Genomic DNA, 19,189 nt, shown 5'->3' with positions numbered 1-19,189 from the left:
GACATTGTTGACACATATAGAGACAGATGTCTTTACCCCATGGTACACACTCTAGTTTCTATTGCTTTTAATTCCATTTTAGCATTAGCTAATTTATTTCATTAACACAAAACTGGTCTGGACACCTTAAACTGATGTAATCAACAATGGAATATACATTATGGTTTGAAAAACACCATACTAGAGGGACTGGAAAATTTTGATGGGGATGAGGGTTAAAATGCAGGTGAAGTACTCAATAATGTACACCATCCTGTGAATTAGTTAAATCAGCCTCCTTTCTTTATGAGATTTTGGCATTTTGGTTACAGTAGGGGAAGAAGAGGCAATTTTAAAACACGGGTGCTTTGAGACAAGAGAGGCATGGGTTGCAGGTTGATAGCAAGGTGTTTTAAAATGAATAGAACTACCTTACGACCTAGCAATTACACTAGTAGGTATTTATCCAAAGGAAACAAAAATGCTGATTTGAAGGGGCACATACACCTCAATGTTTATAGTTGCACTATCAACAATAGTCAAAGTATGGAAAGAGCCCAAATGTCCATCAACTGATGAATGGATAAAGAAGATGTGGCATATATATACACAATGAAATATTACTCGGTGATCAAAAAGAACAAAATCTTGCCATTTGCAATAACGTGGATGGAACTAGAGTGTATCATGCTAAGCAAAATAAGTCAGAAAAAGACACGTATCATGTGATTTCACTCGTGTGGGACTTAAGGAACAAAACAGATGAACATAGGGGAAAGGAAAGAAAAATAAGATAAAAAAAGAGTAGGAGGCAAACCAAAAGAGACTCAAATACAGAGAACAAACTGAGAGTTGCTGGAGGGGAGGTGGGTGGGGGGGATGGGCTAAAATGGTTAATGGAAATTAAGAAGGGCACTTGGGATGAACTCTGGGTGTTGTATGTATGTGATGAATTGCTGGGTTCTACTCATGAAACCATTACTATACAATATGATAACTAACTTGAATTAAAAACAAATGGTTTGAGACTAAAAAAAATAAACAAAAAAAAAACCCAACAAAAAATTAAGATGATGTTAAAGGAGGATGTGGGATGGGGAGATGCCAGGAATACCTTGTCCTTCTCAAGACTTAGGAAAGTTGGGTAGGGCCAGACTCTCTCCCTACGTTGACTATATTTCAAACTGGGACAAGCCCAGTTTCAAACCCTGTCTGGTTTTCCTCTGTCACCCTGAGGACTTTTCCCATCCTTCCTTTTAGGTGGAGACTGCGTGTACAAAATTTAACTGCTCTTCTGTCATCCATATGACTGTTTTTCCCAGGAAGATATAATTAGCGTTTGATTTTTCCATTCCAATGTTCCTTGCCAAACTGAAATATGACTGAATATGTTGTACTCAGGTTATCTTCTCAGGAGCAGAAGTGAGGCATTTCAGTTGGTCACACAATGATTATTATCTGACACTGAGCCTTTATTATGTGCCAGACATTGTTCTAAGTAATTTACAACAACTGTATGAGATAATGGTACCATTAGTCTACAGATCTGCCTGTGATTAAGTAAGTTATGCAAGGTTACCTAGCTAGTAAACGGGGAGCCTGGGATTCAAACCCAGGCAATCTGGCTCCTGAGTTCTAGTTCTTGCACACTGCTTGTTCTTAAAAAATGTGATGACTGATATTGTGGTGAACTTGGTGCCAGCCTATTGCTTCATGAAGTGAAACAAGAGAACTCCCTGGGTAGTGATGGTAGCCTAGTATGAGTCTTCACCCTACTTTTTCCTGAATTCGAATTTGATAAAAATACAGTTGTCGAGGCTAAAAATTGATTCTCTCATTCAATGATTGTGAACTGCCTCTGAAGACCTCTATTGTTCCACCCACTAAGAAGTTAACAAACTATAATCTGAATGCCTTCTGCTGGTCATGCACTTTCCAGCTCATCACAGTCCCACCATTCTTTACTGTATCCCCACTCTGCTCTTCATTTGCGTTACCTCCCTAGTTCCTGAAGGCAGTTTGCACCTGTGGTGTGTGTGTGTGTGTGTGTGTGTGTGTGTGTGTGTGTACATATGTGTATGTGTGTGTATGTGATATTGCTGTCTTTAAATGGGATCAAGTGTAAACTGACTTTACACTAGATCTTTTACCATGGTGTAGCCCCATCTGCCTACACCACCACTCTGAGAATTAAGAGATGCCGGATTGGGCATGGACTGGCTAGCTTTCTTCTCACAGTGCTTCACATCTAAGTGAGAGCACATGGTTCCCAATTTTTGGAGGAGAGCCCATTGGGAGCACCAGACCTTAAGGAATAATCTGGTGCCTCTTTTCCTGAAGTTGACATAATAGCATGTGATCCAATAACAACTGAGAATGGCTTATAAGGGAGGAAGTCAAGGTGATGGTGAACCACCCACATAAAGCATCAGGTCTTAAGGTGAGGGAGGGCAAGGAGGTAAGCCCCCAGGTCAAGTACACAGGGATTCAGGGATAGCCTAGGAATTGGAAACAGAAGGAAAGGAAGTGATTGAGGACTCGGTGATTGGCCTGCCAGTCACATGGTTCCTGTTTTGACAGCTTACTGGACAGTCTGAGACCCAGGCATTTAGATACCTAGAGAATGTTTGGCTTCAATTGGTCATTAATATTTAAGTATTCAATGGGGTCCTACTAAGGGTCTGAGTAAATTGTAACCGAATGAGCTTTTACCATTGAAAACCTCAGCACTTAATGAACTCTGTGCTAAAGTGGTTGAGGAGAAAATGCCAGATCTGCCTATTATCTTTAATATCTGTTAGTACTTAATCCCAGACTCTTATAAGGGCCAACAGTGCTGGTTCTCACTTTTTCTTGTTTAATGATCAGCACCATGCCAAGATACTGTTTATGCCAAAACACATAAACTTGATGCCAGAATAAGAGATGGAAGGAGCTGGAGAAGTTCTTTTTCTCTAGAAATCGTTCACAATGAGGAAATTCAGAGCATAGACTGTATAGTCCAACAGATGGTTTGAATTCTTACTTTGATAATTTCTACCTGTGTGTACAGGGCAGATACATAAACCCTCTGAATCTCAGTTTCCTCATTTGTAAAATAAGGTAAATTGTGCTTGTAGTCTATAGAGTTGTCATGAAAACTATTAAATGAAGTAACATATGTAAAATGATTAGCACATGCCTAATGCATATTATGCATTCAATAATTATAATTTTTATTATCATTGCTTCTTTTTAAAAAAAATTTTAATGGTTATATTTATTTTTGAGACAGAGAGAAACAGAGCAGGAGCAGGGGAGGGGCAGAGAGAGAGGGAGACACAGAATCCGAAGCAGGCTCCAGGCTCTGAGCTGTCAGCACAGAGCCCGATGCAGGCTTGAACTCGTCAACTGCGAGATCATGACCTGAGCTGAAGTCGGATGCTCAACCCACTGAGCCACCCAGGCCCCCCAATTATTATCATTGCTTCTTGAGGTGGTTGGCAAAAAATCTAAATAGAAGTGGTTTATGACCTATGAGAAAATGATATTTTGTAAGTTTTTTGCAATAGATAGTAAACAAAATTAAGAAACCTGGCTTGCATTCCCAGCTCAACCATGATGTGTAACCACTTAAACTGTCAGAGGCAGTGGACAATAGAATATGCAAAGGATGGGCTTTGATTCAGAGAAGCATGACCTTGATCTGTATTTATTAGGTAATTTTGAACAAAATCACTCGTGTTTATAGACTTCTGTTCCCTTACCTGCAAAATGGGGATATTATTTTTTCCCAGGTTTGGTATAATAAAACACTATAACATCATTCCTAATGTATCAGTGGTTTTTAATCAGTTATTTTCAATGAATATCTCTGTGTATTCACATGGATCTATGTTGGTGGTGTATTGCATATTAACTCATAAGTTTTAAGAAATGGCATCTTACTGGCATGCCTGGGTGGCTTAGTTAAGCATCTGACTTTGGCTCATGTGGTTCATGAGTTTGAGCCCTGCTTCAGATCCTCTGTCCCTGTCTTTCTCTGCCCCCTCTCTGCTTGTGCTCTCTGTCTCTCTCAAAAATAAATAAACACTAAAAAATTTGGGGGGTGCCTAGGTGACTCAGTCTGTTAAGTGTCCGACTTTGGCTCAGGTCATGATCTCACGGTTTGTGGATTTGAGCCTTGTGTGGGGCTCTGTGATGACAGGTCAGAGCCTGGTGCCTGCTTCAGACTCTACGTCTCCTTCTCTCTCTGCCCCTCCCCCACTCATGCTCTGTTTCTCTCTGTCTCCAAAATAAATAAACATAAGAAATTTTTTTTTAATAAAAAAAATTAAGACATAGCATCTTATTGTTTAAATGTTTTGTGTACACACACACACACACACACACACTCTGAAGTATTACAAAGCCGTAAAAAACGATGCGATCTTGCCATTTGCAACAAGATGGGTGGACCTCAAGGGTATTTGCTAAGTGAAATAAATGAGACAGAGAAAGAAAAATATCTTTCTTATTTAAAAAAATTTTTTTAAACATTTATTTATTTTTTGAGAGACAGAGAGAGTCAGAGCATGAGCAGGGGAGGGGCAGAGAGAGAGGGAGACACAGAACCAGAAGCAGGCTCCAGGCTCTGAGCTGTCAGCACAGAGCCTGATGTGGGGCTCAAACCTATGAACCATGAGATCATGACCTGAGCCGAAGTCGGATGCTTAACCGACTGAGCCACCCAGGTGCCCCAATATCTTTCTTATTTTTAAAAATATTATTACAGGGGCACCTGGGTGGCTCAGTCGGTTAAGTGTCCGATTTTGGCTCAGGTCATGATCTCATGGTTAGTGGGTTCGAGCCCCGTGTTGGGCTCTGTGCTGACAGCTCAGACCCTGGAGCCTGCTTCAGATTCTATGTCTTCCTCCCTCTCTCTCTCTGCCCCTTATAGGCTCATGCTCTGTCTCTCCTTCAAAAACAAAAAAACTGTAAAAAATAAATAAATAAAAATATTACTACAGAGAAATTTCTTATATATTAATCATTTTTAGCACCTGTGGGCAATTTCCTTTTGATGAATCCTAAGAAGTGCAATTAATAAGTCAAAGGATATGCCAAATCGCTTCCCAGAAAGGTTGTACCAGTTTACAACTCCTGTTAGCACTGCATATAGATGACTGTTTCACCATGATCTCATCAGTAGTGGCTATCATCCCAGATTCTGTTCTGCAAGATGATTTTGTCTACCAAAATTTTGTATCAGCTGACTGGAACCATCTTGAACCAGTAATGGTATATCCCTAGCCCAACCTCCTATGTGGTTGAGGCTTGGAAAAGTGTCTTTGGATTTTTGATTTTATACCAGATTGAGTGGACCAAGAGACTAGGAATCTGCTATTTGCTATAACAAAGAGTGAACCCAGATCTCTTTTTATCTTGTGGTAACTGAAAGACCATTGGCGACCTAGATTTCCACCAACTATAAAATGGGGACATTTATGTCTGTCCCTTGGAGGAATTTTGAGTAGGACTTAATTTTGAGTGGATACATCTAGATGTCTGTAGAGCTGCACATGTTGCAACAAATCACCAGCTCATTACTCCTGTGTGTATTGGGGGATATAATTGTGTGAGAGCAGAGAATTACCTGGTGGTAGCACCTTTTAGGAGAGAGTCAGCAGCATGAATCAGAGCTAGCTGAAGTAGGAGTAGATTAAGACCCAGTGATTATTCGAGAGCATGTTTGCTCTCAGAGCAACCCTTCCACTCCCTCAGTTAGATCATATCAAGCACCAGCTTCACCTAGAATGGTGGTTCTCAAACTTTTCTTACATCGGAATCACCTGGGAGGCTGTTGAACTACTGCTGGGTCCCACTCACAGAGTTTGATGCAGTCGAGGGGGGGTAGGCCTGAGAATCTGCATTTCTGATAGACTCTCAGGTGACACTGATGCTGTGGTCCAGAGACCACATGTTAAAAATCACTGGTCTATAGGATCCCCTTGTAGCAATTAGCTGTCATTAAATTAAACCACCACCTGTTGTGGATTTGTGTTTTTATTCAATGGCAGGCCACTGGTATTTGCATATCAGAAGCATTAAACTTCACCAAAAAGCCATCTTTTAATTATTTCTCTAGGACATGGTGTTGTGTCTTTGGAAAATGTAAATGAAACACACGGAGTATCCCTTTTCTTGGTCTGTATCTTCATCTGGCATACACATGTTGTCAAATGTGTGTTGCGTGGGCATGCCTGGCATTGCAAGAAAGGAATATTTTCCAGTCAGTGTTAGAATTGGCCTCTGCTTTTCAATGCCCAGCTATCAAATTTAACAGTTATTTACAATGAAGAAATGGAATTTCAACTCCATTTCAGGCAAATGGAGGATCTCCTATTTCCAAGGGCATGTTTGTGATAACTATGGGTCTGAGTGGCGGGGAAAGATAAGGGATATTTCATAATTCCAGAGGAGCCTCAGCCCATAGATACCAAGCTGTGGTCATTGAGCAGAGAGCCGTTCAGTCCCATTCCAGGGAAATGGCTCCAATCCAGACACATGAGCAGGCTAGAAAGCAGGATTATTTAATCACCTGGATGCTCAGGCTTCCATTGCAGCTGTTGGAGGAACCTGTCACAGTTGGTTTGCTAAGGACCCAGGGCCAGATGCCTGCCCTGGGAGAATGCATTCCCAAACTAACACCTGGGCCTCAGGGCAGCCAGTGAGATCCCACAAGCAGAACAGAGGGACCTAAGTTAGCCAGTGGGTTCCAATAAAATGGGCTCACTCTCCATAGGAAGAATTTTGCACGGCAGAAAGTGGACCGGGAAAGGGAAGAAGTACAGACATCCAATTAGATAAGCATCTCTAGCCGTGTCTTACAAGCGTGTAGCATTTTGATACTATTCACCGGGAGCCCAGATGTATCTGAGACGTTTCCTTCCCGCGTTTACTTTTTAATTTTTTTAAACTCATATTGAAGACAGGAAAACAAATGTTCTCATTCAATACAGATTTATTTTAGCAGCAATGGAGGATTAACTTGGGATGAGGTCATTCCATGTGAAACAGAGTTCTGAAAAAGAGTAAGTGTTAGGGGCTAATGTGGATATTATTAAGTTCTTCTTGACTTAAATCATATGAGAAGGATGGGCAAGAGGAAGGGAGAGAGGAAGAAGGTGGGAAGAAACATGATGTCAACTGAGCTTTTTAATAACTGATTGCAAATTGTTATTGAGGTTAAAACTATTTCTAAAACTCTGTGTATGTGTGTGTGTGTGTGTGAGAGAGAGAGAGAGAGAGAGAGAGAGAGGTTGGCTTTAAACTATTTATACTGATTACACACTCTGGATGGGTCATATATTCATGTATTTGCACATATGCCTGAATCATGATCCTAAAAAATAATATCTATTATTTTTCATGATGTGATTGTGTATTCGGGATGCAAGCATCACATGCAAATGTGATCCACAATGTTCCCTTACCTCTGAAGACTTGCACACTGAGCATTCTAAGGTACAGAGAGGTGATTCAAGCTTGTGGGGGAAATGCTTACCCTGTCCTGGAAATAAACCATGCTGATTTGTTCTAAGTGAGTAAGAGGCTTCCCTGGGCCTTCAAGAGACAGCTTGCTTTAGACCCTGTGATTTATGCTGTACCGTAACTCTATTATGCTGGCTAAGGTAGAGGCAGCCATCCCCCCAAGTTATTAAAGCTGTTCATTTCTTCTTAGCACCCCATGGTGCACAGGGTTTCCATGGTAAAAGAGAAAATAGCTATTTTCCCTTCTGTGCATCTAGCATGGGGTTCGATTTTCCACATCCATCTGAATAATACACACAGCACAGAGAAACAGACGTACAAAAATTTAGATCCTGCTTGACCAAAGACTTGGAATATTAGTAATTTGCAGTGTAGGATTTTTTAAAAATTTATGTATCTTCACCTTTTTCTCTTCCCTCCTACAGAGAGGTAGAAGGAAGAATGTGGTTTAAAAATTCATCTGAGAGGCAGCAATGACTGGAGTCATCCCAACTTAGCAGTAGCTTGTGGGCAAGCAAACAGGTCGCTAGGGGAAGCCAGAAAACTTTGGCCTCCTGAGTGTCAGGGAAGGAACCCATGGCTTGCACCTGTAACTTGTGACTGATGTGTTGTTGGCAGTGGGCTCACTGGTTTGTCTGGTTTCTCTACAGCAGCAGAGTTGGATAGAAAAGGGAAAGACAACAATTTAATCTCTGTTTTTTTGTGTTGACATGTGCAGAAACCAAAAATACTTACAGTCTTGTTTATCCCATATTTCTTGGAGATAAAAGAATTGTTTTTACATGGTGGAACCATAATGGGGAGAAAAAAGTATATATATGAGACCCACTGGGATATAGACATGGAGGTTTGAAATTGGGGCTGAATGTATCTCAGTTTAACATAGAGGATTTCCAGGGCGCCTGGGTGGCTTAGTCAATTAAGCATCTGACTTCAGCTGAGGTCATGATTTCACAATTCATGGGTTCGAGCCTTGCGTCGGGCTCTGTGCTGACAGCTCAGAGACTGAAGCCTGCTTCAGATTGTGTCTCCCTCTCTCTCTGCCCCTCCCCCACTCATGCTCTGTCTGTCTTTCTCTCTCTCACTCTGTCAAAAATAAAGAAACATTAAAAAAAAATAGAGGATTTCCTTATCTAGGGAAAAAGGAAGGTCATCAAAGTATTGATGTAGCTTATTGATGATGGAGGGTAGTGTTTATTGCCATGAGTGGGATGAGGGCATTAGCGTTATCACTTGTTTCCCTTCCACTGAGGCAGTTTTATTTCCTATTTCTGTTAAGAGCTGTCTGCATTTCTGCATTCAAATCCTTTACTCTAGCTAGGTATACCCACTTATCTGCCTTCACACATGTTCCTACGCTGGTCAACCCTGAGCTGACCTCCTACCCTATAAAGAAAGGAAAAGGCCAGGCTAGAATCTGGCTAGAGAATTGAGGTCTCTGCTGTCATTTTTGGTTGTCATGTTCCATCTGACCTGTCCCTCTGAGTCCTGTTTTTTTTCAAGTTCCTCATTGCCTGATTTCTCACTGGTTCCCCTTGCTTTAGTGTCCATAAATACATGGAGTACATCTAACTGCTTTCACATCATATCTAGTTTGGGTGGAGGCTTTGGAGCCAGCTCCTTGAGTCAAAATCCTAGCTCTGCCCACTCACTAGCTGTGCAAGTTTGAGCAAGCTCCTCAACCTATGTGTGCCTCAGTTTCCTCACTGTAAAATTAGTATAATGAAAGGACTTGAATCACATAACCGTGGTGAAGCTTAACTGAGCGAAGACATTTAAAGTGGCGTGAGAGGCATTTGGCACATCCTAAGTGCTATGTTAGTGTTTATGGTCATTATAGTTACTGCTATTATTATTTGACCTTATGTAGTTTCTTTAATTATTCAAGCTTCTACTGTGCTTTAAGTGTGTTTCTTTTCATATGATCTGTTGGGTTCCTTCTGTACTGGACCATATCCTGTGGCTTTCCAGATTGTGGTTTCTCACCCTGATTCAGTGTCATAGTTATCTAAGAAAACCGGTTTTATTGAGGACTCTGCAGAAACCACACATTCTTTCCCCATTTGTACTTAAAATTCATAAGGTTTGAGGCTATAACACAGGTTGGGCTTTCTAGAAGCTGAAATTGAGATAGAGCCTGTATTGATTGGGTAAGAATACAGGTTGCAGGGTGGAGGGAGTTGATTAGGGTAGGTACCCACAGAAGGGAAGGGAAGAATGTGGACTGGACACAAGGAGAAGGTGAACTGTGATGCCAATCTCACGAAGCCTCAGCCAGCCCTCTGGACAGCTGTCAAATGCATATGGCTCATGGAGTGAATCAGCTCACATTCCCTGGCCTTTATGTTCTTACATGGATCAGCAACTGGATGTGGGCCACTTTGGGAAGGATGGTCCCTTGGACAAGACAAATCCTGAAGGAGGTGGCAGCTGGAGGCCCTGTGCTGCTTGAGGAGGGGTCTGGGAAGCACAAGCTAGCATCCTCCACAAGTTGAGTTCCAGACTGAAAGACGAGGCCTTCCCTGAAGGACATGCCACAGTGTTTCTTTGTAAAGAGTTCAGAATTTGGCCAGATGTCTTTTACTAAGATGGGTGTGGGAAGAAAAGAGGTTGTCCAAGGGTAAGGGATACTGCTGAAGGAAGGAAGGGTGGCCAGGAAGATGGAAACACAAGACTAGAGCAGAGGTTTATGTTGCTGTAGGAAGTGGGACTCAGCAGGAAATAGAGGAAGCCATGCAGAATCTTTACACGGAAGGGGCTGATGGAAGCAATTTGGGAGTGTTAGGTGGCTTGTATGGAAACACACTGTTTCTACTTAGCCTTTTTTTAAAAATAGATTTTGGGAAGTTGCTAATAGAAATTGGATGGGTTTAGGGTGATCAACCCTCTTGGTGTGCCTAGACCAAGGGGTTTCCCAGCATGTTTGACTTTTAGTGCTAAACTTGGATTCTATGTGGGTCAAACAAAGCCTTTCCCAAGGCACCTCATGGACTTACAACTGAAGCCATGGACGTGGATGGGTAGGAAGTTGGGGGATGGGCAGGGAGTTGAGAAACTTGCTTCACATGTACTTGGCAGCAAATAGAAATCAAAAGGAAATGGAACATGAGGACAGTGAATTAAAAGAGAAAATTTTTTCGAAAACACTGCTGAGGATAGGGAAAGAATGGAAAATGGTAAAAGAGGCAATAAATTGAGGATACAATCCAGAGCTAAATGCCATCATGCACCTGAATACTTCTGTTGCCTTACTGGTCAGGCCAGACCCTGAGCCAGTGTCTTCAGTCCAGACTGCGATGCTCTCATACCCATGTGCATTACAGAACAATCCTGGAGCCTCCTCTACACCTGCCCTCACCTCATTGCTTCTGGAGTATCCTTTCCTTCTTTCCTCTCTTCTCTCTCACCAGAGATCGAATATGTATTTCAAAGGTAGTAAGAAGCCCACTTCCACCCAAAACTGATGTCTGGCTTATCCACCACCCACCCATCCCAGACTGAATGAGTCTCTCCTGGGGACTGGACACTTAGTGCTGGTATGGAAGTTTGGTGTAAGGAATGGGGAGATTACCTGCCTCTGAGAGTGCTTTTCTAAGGATTGCTTAATCCAAGTCCAAGGCCAAAAAGTTTTGGTGGAGATTGATCTTGTCTCTACACTGAAACGAGAGCAAGATCTGCTTACTTTATGTCCAATATATGGAATGTGCTACAGAAAGGCCCTAAAGAGCTGATATGTTTCACTAATGGTGACCTTTGGACTTTCTAACCTCATGTGAAACACAGTTCATGCTTAGTCAACAATACCATTGAGGAACTAGGCTCTCTACTAATGACTTAATTTCTTTGTATCCAAGAGGTTAGTGCATCATGCATCATGCTCAATTAGCTGCGTGTTATTGTCTGTTTCTAACACATAATCTGTTACCACCTCTCACCCTTAGACTAATGGCCCCCTCCACTTTAAGTTTATTTCCCTCAAAACAGGGGCACAAATATTTTTCTATTATACTTCCACCATTAGACACCCACTGAATATTCCATGAGTATTCATAGTTGTTCAGATTCCAAAATATGCATAGAGCCTAGGATACAGGATTCAATAATAAATTAAAAAGATAGTGATTTAAGAGATGAATGACGTGGTATAGTCCTCAAGATCACATGACATTTATTAGACAAAAATATATTATTTTCTCTGGACTCCAAAACTATTTTTCACCATTATTAAGTTACACTGATTGCATCTTGGAGGAGCGGCGAGGTATGATGATCTACATCTGCCATGTAGCTCGGAAGAGGGGGAGCTGAAGAAGGAAAAGAGAGTAGAAAAAGAAGAAAAACTGTCAAGTTTCCTCATGTGAGGTGCTGATACCTTGCCTTCCTGCTTCCCTGGCACCCATTCAAGTCTGTGACTGGCATCCCCTGTTTGGTCAAATCCACCTGATTGTCCTTACTTTTTAGGCCTCACGCCTAATGCCCTGCTAACTACGAAGTCTAGAATGTGGTCTCTGAGTCAAGATGACACCAACTTGATTGAGAGATAACAGTGGCTTATCGAAAGCAAATGTGAACACAGAAGTCCTTGCTGTGTATAATTAAGTGCTAAACTGGGTGCTGCAGAGGCTCTGGGTCAAAAGAGTTCAGAGAGCAAGGGTCAATAAGGGGTGGAGCAGACAGGCAAAGAATAACGTACTTGAGTTCAATTTATTTGTCCGTGCCTATAAATATGTGTCCCTTTTCTGCTCTTTTCGGCAGGTAGGAGTGGGAGATGTCTGGCAGGATGGGCTGTGGGACATTAGGGCTACCATCCTAAAACTGTTTTATGTAACCAAATGCTACTGAAGATTTTATTTCAAAAGTATTCTATTGCTAAAATAGCATTCTAAATGCTCCTTATTATAATACCCATACCCTTCCTATACAAACAAGGAATTTATCATTAAAAAAAATGTTTACTTAGTTATTTTGAGAGAGACAGAGAGCAAGTGGGAGAGGGACAGAGAGAGAGAGGGAGAGATAGAATCCCAAGCAGGCATGCACCATTAGTGCAGTCTGATGTGGGACTCAGTCCCATGAACCATGACATCATGACCTGAGCCAAAGTCAAGAGTCAGACATTTAACTGACTGAGCCACCCAGGCACCCCAAGGAATTTATCATTTTTATATTTATTCAGAAGGTATTAGCCATATCATAAGTGTTTTTAACCTAACATTAGCCTCTCATGACCTACACTGATAAGACTCATGTTATTATGATCAGTCAAAATAATAAATGATAACCAAGAAAATGAATTGGTATTCTTCTTTGTTATGAGGAAGGCTATACTTTAAAATAATTTCCCCACTGGTAGATTTTTAGGTTTAACAATAGATTATTGTACCCAGAAACAGCTTAATCTGTCTTAAAACAACCCCCTGGATTTATTTAAAGTATAAAGTTTAAACCAGCAGTGACAAAGGAGCTGAGGGGCTCTATTATCTGCGGAGTTAGGTCCCGCAGGCCTTCTGGTTCCTCAGGGTAATTATGGAGGATCCTAGTACAGTGTGGTTTCCTGCACAAAGAATGGTTTCTAGACACCAGAGTGAGCTTTGCCTGGGAATAGGAGGAAAGAATAGGCACTTCTCTGGGGAGATATGCTAAATGTGCATCATCCCTGCTTGCGTGGTGACCACTTCTCTTCACAAGGGCAAGAGGGCAAGAGGACAGTGCTTGCCCTGGACCTGTAAAAGCCCACCTGGGGCAAAGCCCAGCCTGACACATCCCCTGGAGCCTCGGCCCAGGTTTCCACAGGTGTTCTTTGCACCTGAGTGATCAGCTCTCTTCTGTTTCCACCCCTCTGTTTCTGCCACTTCTGTTGACTTCCCAGGGATGTCTGATTGGAGACAGACTGTGGAGCGAGTTGCTGCTCTCTCTCTCTCCCTCTCTCTCTCTGATCTGTAAGGATGCCTTTTCTAAAGGGCCCTTGAGGAATACTTGACACAAAAATAAGGTGTTTCTGGAACCTAACATATCAGGCCATCAGAGAAAAGAACTCCTGTTGCCTGTATGTTTGTGTGTATGTGTGTGCATACTTCCAAAGGTGAGGGGAAGAAGAAAGAAGAAAGCTACACCCCTCTTCCATCCCATACTTTCAACAGACCCCTGACTTGCCTTTCTTCCAGCACACCCACTTTTGTCTTCTTTACTTAAAATGCTTTGTCAGCATGAAAGGAGGAATTCTGGGGCCTAGGGTGGGGGGCGGGGGGAGGCCCAACAGCCCAAGGCTCTGCTGGCCATTTGGGCAAATGCAGGCAGGGATTCCAGAGCCTGGGAGTCTGTCCTCTTGAGAACCCATCCTGCCTCCTCACTGGGGTGCCCTACCCTGTTATCAGCCTTTCTTTTTTGCATCCCAGGGCTGTTGTCGGGGGCTGGTATGTGGAGTGGGGGCAGGTGCTATTGGGTGCCAGAGCCCCAGTGTTTTAGGAACCACGAGGAGCTGTCATGCCATCCAGGGTAGGCTTTATTAAAGGCACTAATGACACAATAATCCGGGTCTCACACATCTACCAGGTGGCTATCTCCACCTTCTTCCTTCCCTTAGGGCTATCACTGATTTTAATGGCCTCTCTGTATCTGGTGAAAATCGAACTCAGGGTCTCTTTATTTAGACAATCCCCACAGGCCACAAAATGAGTTGCTTTCTCAGTGTATAGACAGCCATGTCCCTTGAGGCCTCCTTCAGGCTCTGGTTTCAGGACTCTGTTCTCAGATTAAAAGGAATGCAACTTGCATCTTGCAGTTTAATGAATTTACATAAATCTCTGAGGTAGCATTGTGGGACTCAGCTGGCAAACTGGACTTTAATGCTAGACGTCAGATTGGTGTAAAATCCAAGTTAGGGGGAGACTATGGCTCCCCTCCCCCTCCTCTTTTCCCACCTCCTCCAGCCCAGCCCTTTTTATTTGGGGCAAGCAAAGTAGTTAAAAATGTCAAACTCACAGTATGCACTGTCAACAACACAATGAAGAGGCTGAAATAAAATCCTCCAACTTCATGGTGATACTTTATACTTACATAGGGCCTTTCATCAAAAGGCTTCTCATGCCTGAGGCACATTAACCCTTGCTCTTCCTCTGTGGCTGGACCTAGATAGAGCCTGAGCTAGGTGGGAAAGCAAAGGCGTGGGGGGGGGGGCTAGCACCCTATTTCCAGGACAAATTTTCATAGTAGGTCAAATTTTACATCTTTCCCCTTCACCTCCTTTTTCATCAAATGTTGACTGTATCAGCCCCTCTCCAGAGGTCCCTGGTGCCCCAATAATGTCAACAACTCAATAGATTACATGCGAGTTGAGGGTACCAGCAAGTGAACTCCCTTTCCCCCAGTGAGGAAAAAGGCGTTTGTAGATTTGAAGCTTGATTTATCATGAAACGTATCAAAGCAGTTGCTGTGAGAGTAATCTGAACTTTGTCGGACTTCACACTTCATGGTTTACTCTTGTTTTTGTTTAGTTTACATCTGGAGGCTGTTGTAACATCTGTCGCGATTAAAGCCTGAAAATGTTTTTATCCGACTGTGTGTTTGGGGCCATCAGTGCGGCACCTGTTTTGTCTCTTCCGAGTCACACTTTGTGTACCAACTTTGTGCCAGATGTGATTCATGTCGCTAATGGTTACCAAGAATTTGCTTGTTGATCACAGTGCTCTTTCCTAAGGAACCTGGACAAAGCTCCTTCGTCTTTATCAATGTCTGGCTGTAGACCAGAAGTCTTATATTCATTTCTCTTGTTATAGTCAGTGCTTCTTAAAGCTTAACCACCTGCATGAAAATGATGTGGGCCACTTCCCCAACATGCAGATTCCAGGGCCCCTCGAGACTTACCTGAAAAGCCATGCTGATGGGGCACCTGGGTGCCTCAGTTCGTTTAGCATCCGACTTCCGCTCAGGTCATGATATCGAGGTCCATGAGTTTGAGCCACGCATTGGGCTCTGTGCTGACATCTCAGAGCCTGGAGTCTGCTTGAGATTCTGTGTCACTGTCTCTCTCTGCCCCTCTCCCGTTTATGCTCTGTCTCTCTCTTAAAAATAAATAACCTTTAAAAAATTTTTTAAAAGCCATGCTGGTTTGAATATTGAAGTGTTACTCCTTCTAAATTCTCTTCTGCTTCCTATTTCTGATCAGATTAACTTTTGCGGGGTAGACTAACTGGCAACAGGCTATTCTTAAGCATTGGTAGAACTGTTAGCTCCACAAGAAACAAAAGATATCAGAGCAAAGGTTTGTGAGTTACTGAAGGCTCTGTGTAAAGGGAAATAAGAAACACACTTAAATGCCTGCTCTTCAGCATTTTCTCCTCACAATTGGATATTGCCCATCTGTAAGGGCATGGAGAATTTACTCCAAGGTGATGCTCTGGGGATAAGTTTCATGAGTGTGATTCCCATGGTCTTGGCACTTGTCTTTGAGGCCTACACCGTATGTCCTCTAAAAGCTAAGCAGAACAGCTGAGTTATGGGAAGGAGCAGAAGTCACACTAGTTTGAGATTCCAGTCTAAAGGTATACTGAATGTCTAAAGATTCAAGTCAAAGGTGTACTGAAAGACAATTTGTCTTTGTTCATATTGGTTTATCAAATCTCTTCTCAATATTTATAATCCTCAGGGGACTCTAGCCCACCCCAGGACACTGGAAGGTCAGGCAGACCTGAACTGAAATGGTGGCTCTACCTCCTACTATTTGTGTGACTGTAGTCAGATTACTTAAGTAACACATCTTTCTGGGCCTTGGTTTCCTTAGTTGTAGAAAGGAAGTGATAATAATAGTATGTAACTCATTGGGTTATTTTAAAGGTAAATTAGGTAATGCATTTAATGCAAATAGAACACATAAATGCTTAATAAATGGCGGTAGTTATACTTTTTTCTGGGTATAAGAGGCAGAGGGAGGGGAAATCAGACACTGGAGATAGAAACCTGTGATGATAGTCTTGGTAGGTCACCAATATTACATGACCATCACCAGCAAGCATCTCTTAGGGACCTCTGGGCTCTGTTTCACACCTTGCGGATCTGATTACCATCTCTGACTTCAGGGATTTTCCAGAAAACAATCATGAACAATACAGCACCAGACTTTTGAAAATGGAGCAGATAAATACACATTCGTATGCCTGTTATAACACCGCCTGGCAGTCTTCCATGGGTGAGGGCAAGCCTCATGGGAGAGAGGGGATTGTCTGAATGGGGTTGAGAAGGCCCTGAAACGGGAGGTGAGCTAAGCATCTTAGCATGTGAGGTAATTTGGGCAGCAGCGTTAATGATCACCTGGTAGAGGTGGAGAAGACAGCCCCCCACCATCGTCTTTCCCTTATTTATTTTTATACTAAGTTGTAAGTCAAGTTAAATAATTGTCTTTAACTCTCACTTGGGAAAGTATGACAGTATCACACCTAAAGGGCTCCACATGAGCATTTAAACAGAATCTGTCCTCAGGTTCGTATAATGTGTGGATCATAGCAAAATAAAAACATGCAGGAAATGTGGGCTGTACTTTCCTTTTCTTGAAATTATTACAGACATAAGATATCTTCTCACTAGGAAGTAAGATAAGACTCCAACGTGCTTTCTCTAGGGGAATGGAAATAGTGCTTTGAAAAACTTCTCTTACTTTGGTGGAAATTTTCAGTCATCCTTTCTATTGGACATTTTCCCCCTAAAGAAAAGCGTAGTATCTAATGCAGGGCTTATGCCTGAGGGTTCAGTTATAGAGGTCATGTAGGCCTTGTGTAGAGGAGACAGACCTGTGCATTATGCCATCACCCCAGGCCACTGAATTTCAAAGCCTAGAGTCCTTAACAAAGCTCTGAAGACTCTCTGTGGGTTAGACTTTTCTAACCTTCCTCTGGAGAGTTCCTTAATGTTAGACCAGCCATGACAAGGAGCTTGGCAAACCTATGCCCTTACAAGATTTCTGACTTTCCCTCTGTGCTTGCTAGCAACCAGCGAACGGAACCAAAGAGGTTCATACTTGTCTTACCTTAAAATTCCATTTGTCAAATAGCAGTTGCACAACAGAAAGATCAGCACTTTATGTTCTGAGTACTTAACTTTAATCATTGCTTAAGGTGGACAGAGTCTGAGAGGTTTTCAAACCAGTTCTCTAATGTAATGGCAAGGAGGCGGGGGGGGGGGGGGCGGTGTCAGTCATTTGATCAGGAAGGAAAATCCAGTGTCTGGTTCTGTGTCTTCTTAACCCCATTCCATCCCCACGTGTGCTGCTGTATCCTCACAGAGACTCCGAAAATGTGTTCCATCAATAGATCTGTAGTGATTACCTACTATATGTTAGACTTGTTGAAAAACTAGCTGTTTTCTCCTTGTGATTTATTTTGAAAATTGTACAATCCTATACTAGTATTATCTTTTTAATAACAGAAGTGGAATATGCTCATTGAAAAAAAATCAGACCACACATGAGCATACAAAAATGAAAATTCCCCTATCCGACTCCCCAAGGGTAACCCCTGTTAATAATTTGTATAATTCCTCCATCACACACTACATTCCATACTGCAGTTTGCTTTATTCATTCAGCAAGCAACTACTTCTTTCCCTATCAGTACATGCCCAGTTACCTCAAATTTTTTCACCCCTTTCTAAGTTTTCTGTACTGTGCATGTACCATCATTTCTATATTTACCTTTTCTCATATTGATGGATATTTAAGTTATCTGTATTTTATTGGGTTACAAATAATGCTGCACAGAACATTTTTGAGCTTATATCCTGGGGCTCTTTTGTGAATATAGTGGGCTCATTCTGGCAAAGTGGAACTGCTGGCTCTAAGGGTTTGTACCTAGAAAATCTTTAGGTACATCCTTTTTTTAAATTTTTTAATCTTTATTTTTTTTTATTTTTGAGAGACAGAGTGTGAGTGAGGGAGGGGCAGAGAGAGAGGGAAACACAGAATTCAAAGCAGGCTCCAGACACCAAGCTGTTGGCACAGAGCCTGCTGCGGGGCTCGAACCCACGAACTGTGAGATCATGACCTGAGCCAAAGTCAGCTTAACTGACTGAGCCACTCAGGTACCTCGAGTGACTCCTATATGAAAGTAGAATATTTTGGGGCCTTGATATCCTACCAAATCAACTGCTGCTCTTTGAAAAAATAATTTTTGGACATGCACTGAGCATCCACTGTGGGGAAGTAGTGAGATGTGAGGTCATTGTTTCCTAAGGGCCAGGAGAGTGTTTAATCTAAATATACACCCATTCCATGGAATCTGCCAACCTTATTCCTGCCTCCCTTCTTAGTCTCCACCCCCACCGAGCACCCCCTGTTTCTGTTTAAGATTGACTATGGCAGGCTATTTGGGTATAAACAAATAACACAACACAATGGTTGCCCTCAAAGACCTTTCAAACTGGGTTGGGGAGACGGAACACAGATGGCTACAAAACAAGCTAAAAATATAAGTCAGTATATAAAAAGCTGCAAATAAATATAAATAGTCAGCATCATTATAGCACTTCAGAGGAAGGAAGAACAGTGGTCTAGAGTGTTGAGCTTCATGAAAGAGACTTGGTGGAGGATTTGTGGATTTCCCCAGGTGGGGGTGGGGTGGGTGGGGAGAGAACTATAAAAAAACGGTAAGAACCAGCTGACAGAAGAGCTTCCATGAGAGTGGAAAACAGGCAGGAAAATGCCCATTTTTAT

At 42.3% G+C, this 19,189-nt stretch overlaps 1 protein-coding gene across 2 annotated transcripts in view; it reads left to right on the top strand.

Moving 5' to 3' along the window:
- Positions 1-19,189, top strand: part of NCKAP5 (NCK associated protein 5) — a 963,823-nt gene that overhangs the window by 75,923 nt on the left and 868,711 nt on the right. The gene's annotated exons all lie outside the window — the stretch shown is intronic.

This window comes from Acinonyx jubatus, chromosome C1, assembly GCF_027475565.1.
Source record: "Acinonyx jubatus isolate Ajub_Pintada_27869175 chromosome C1, VMU_Ajub_asm_v1.0, whole genome shotgun sequence".
NCBI classification, from domain to species: domain Eukaryota; kingdom Metazoa; phylum Chordata; class Mammalia; order Carnivora; family Felidae; genus Acinonyx; species Acinonyx jubatus.
This window is presented reverse-complemented; position numbering and strand designations above follow the sequence as displayed.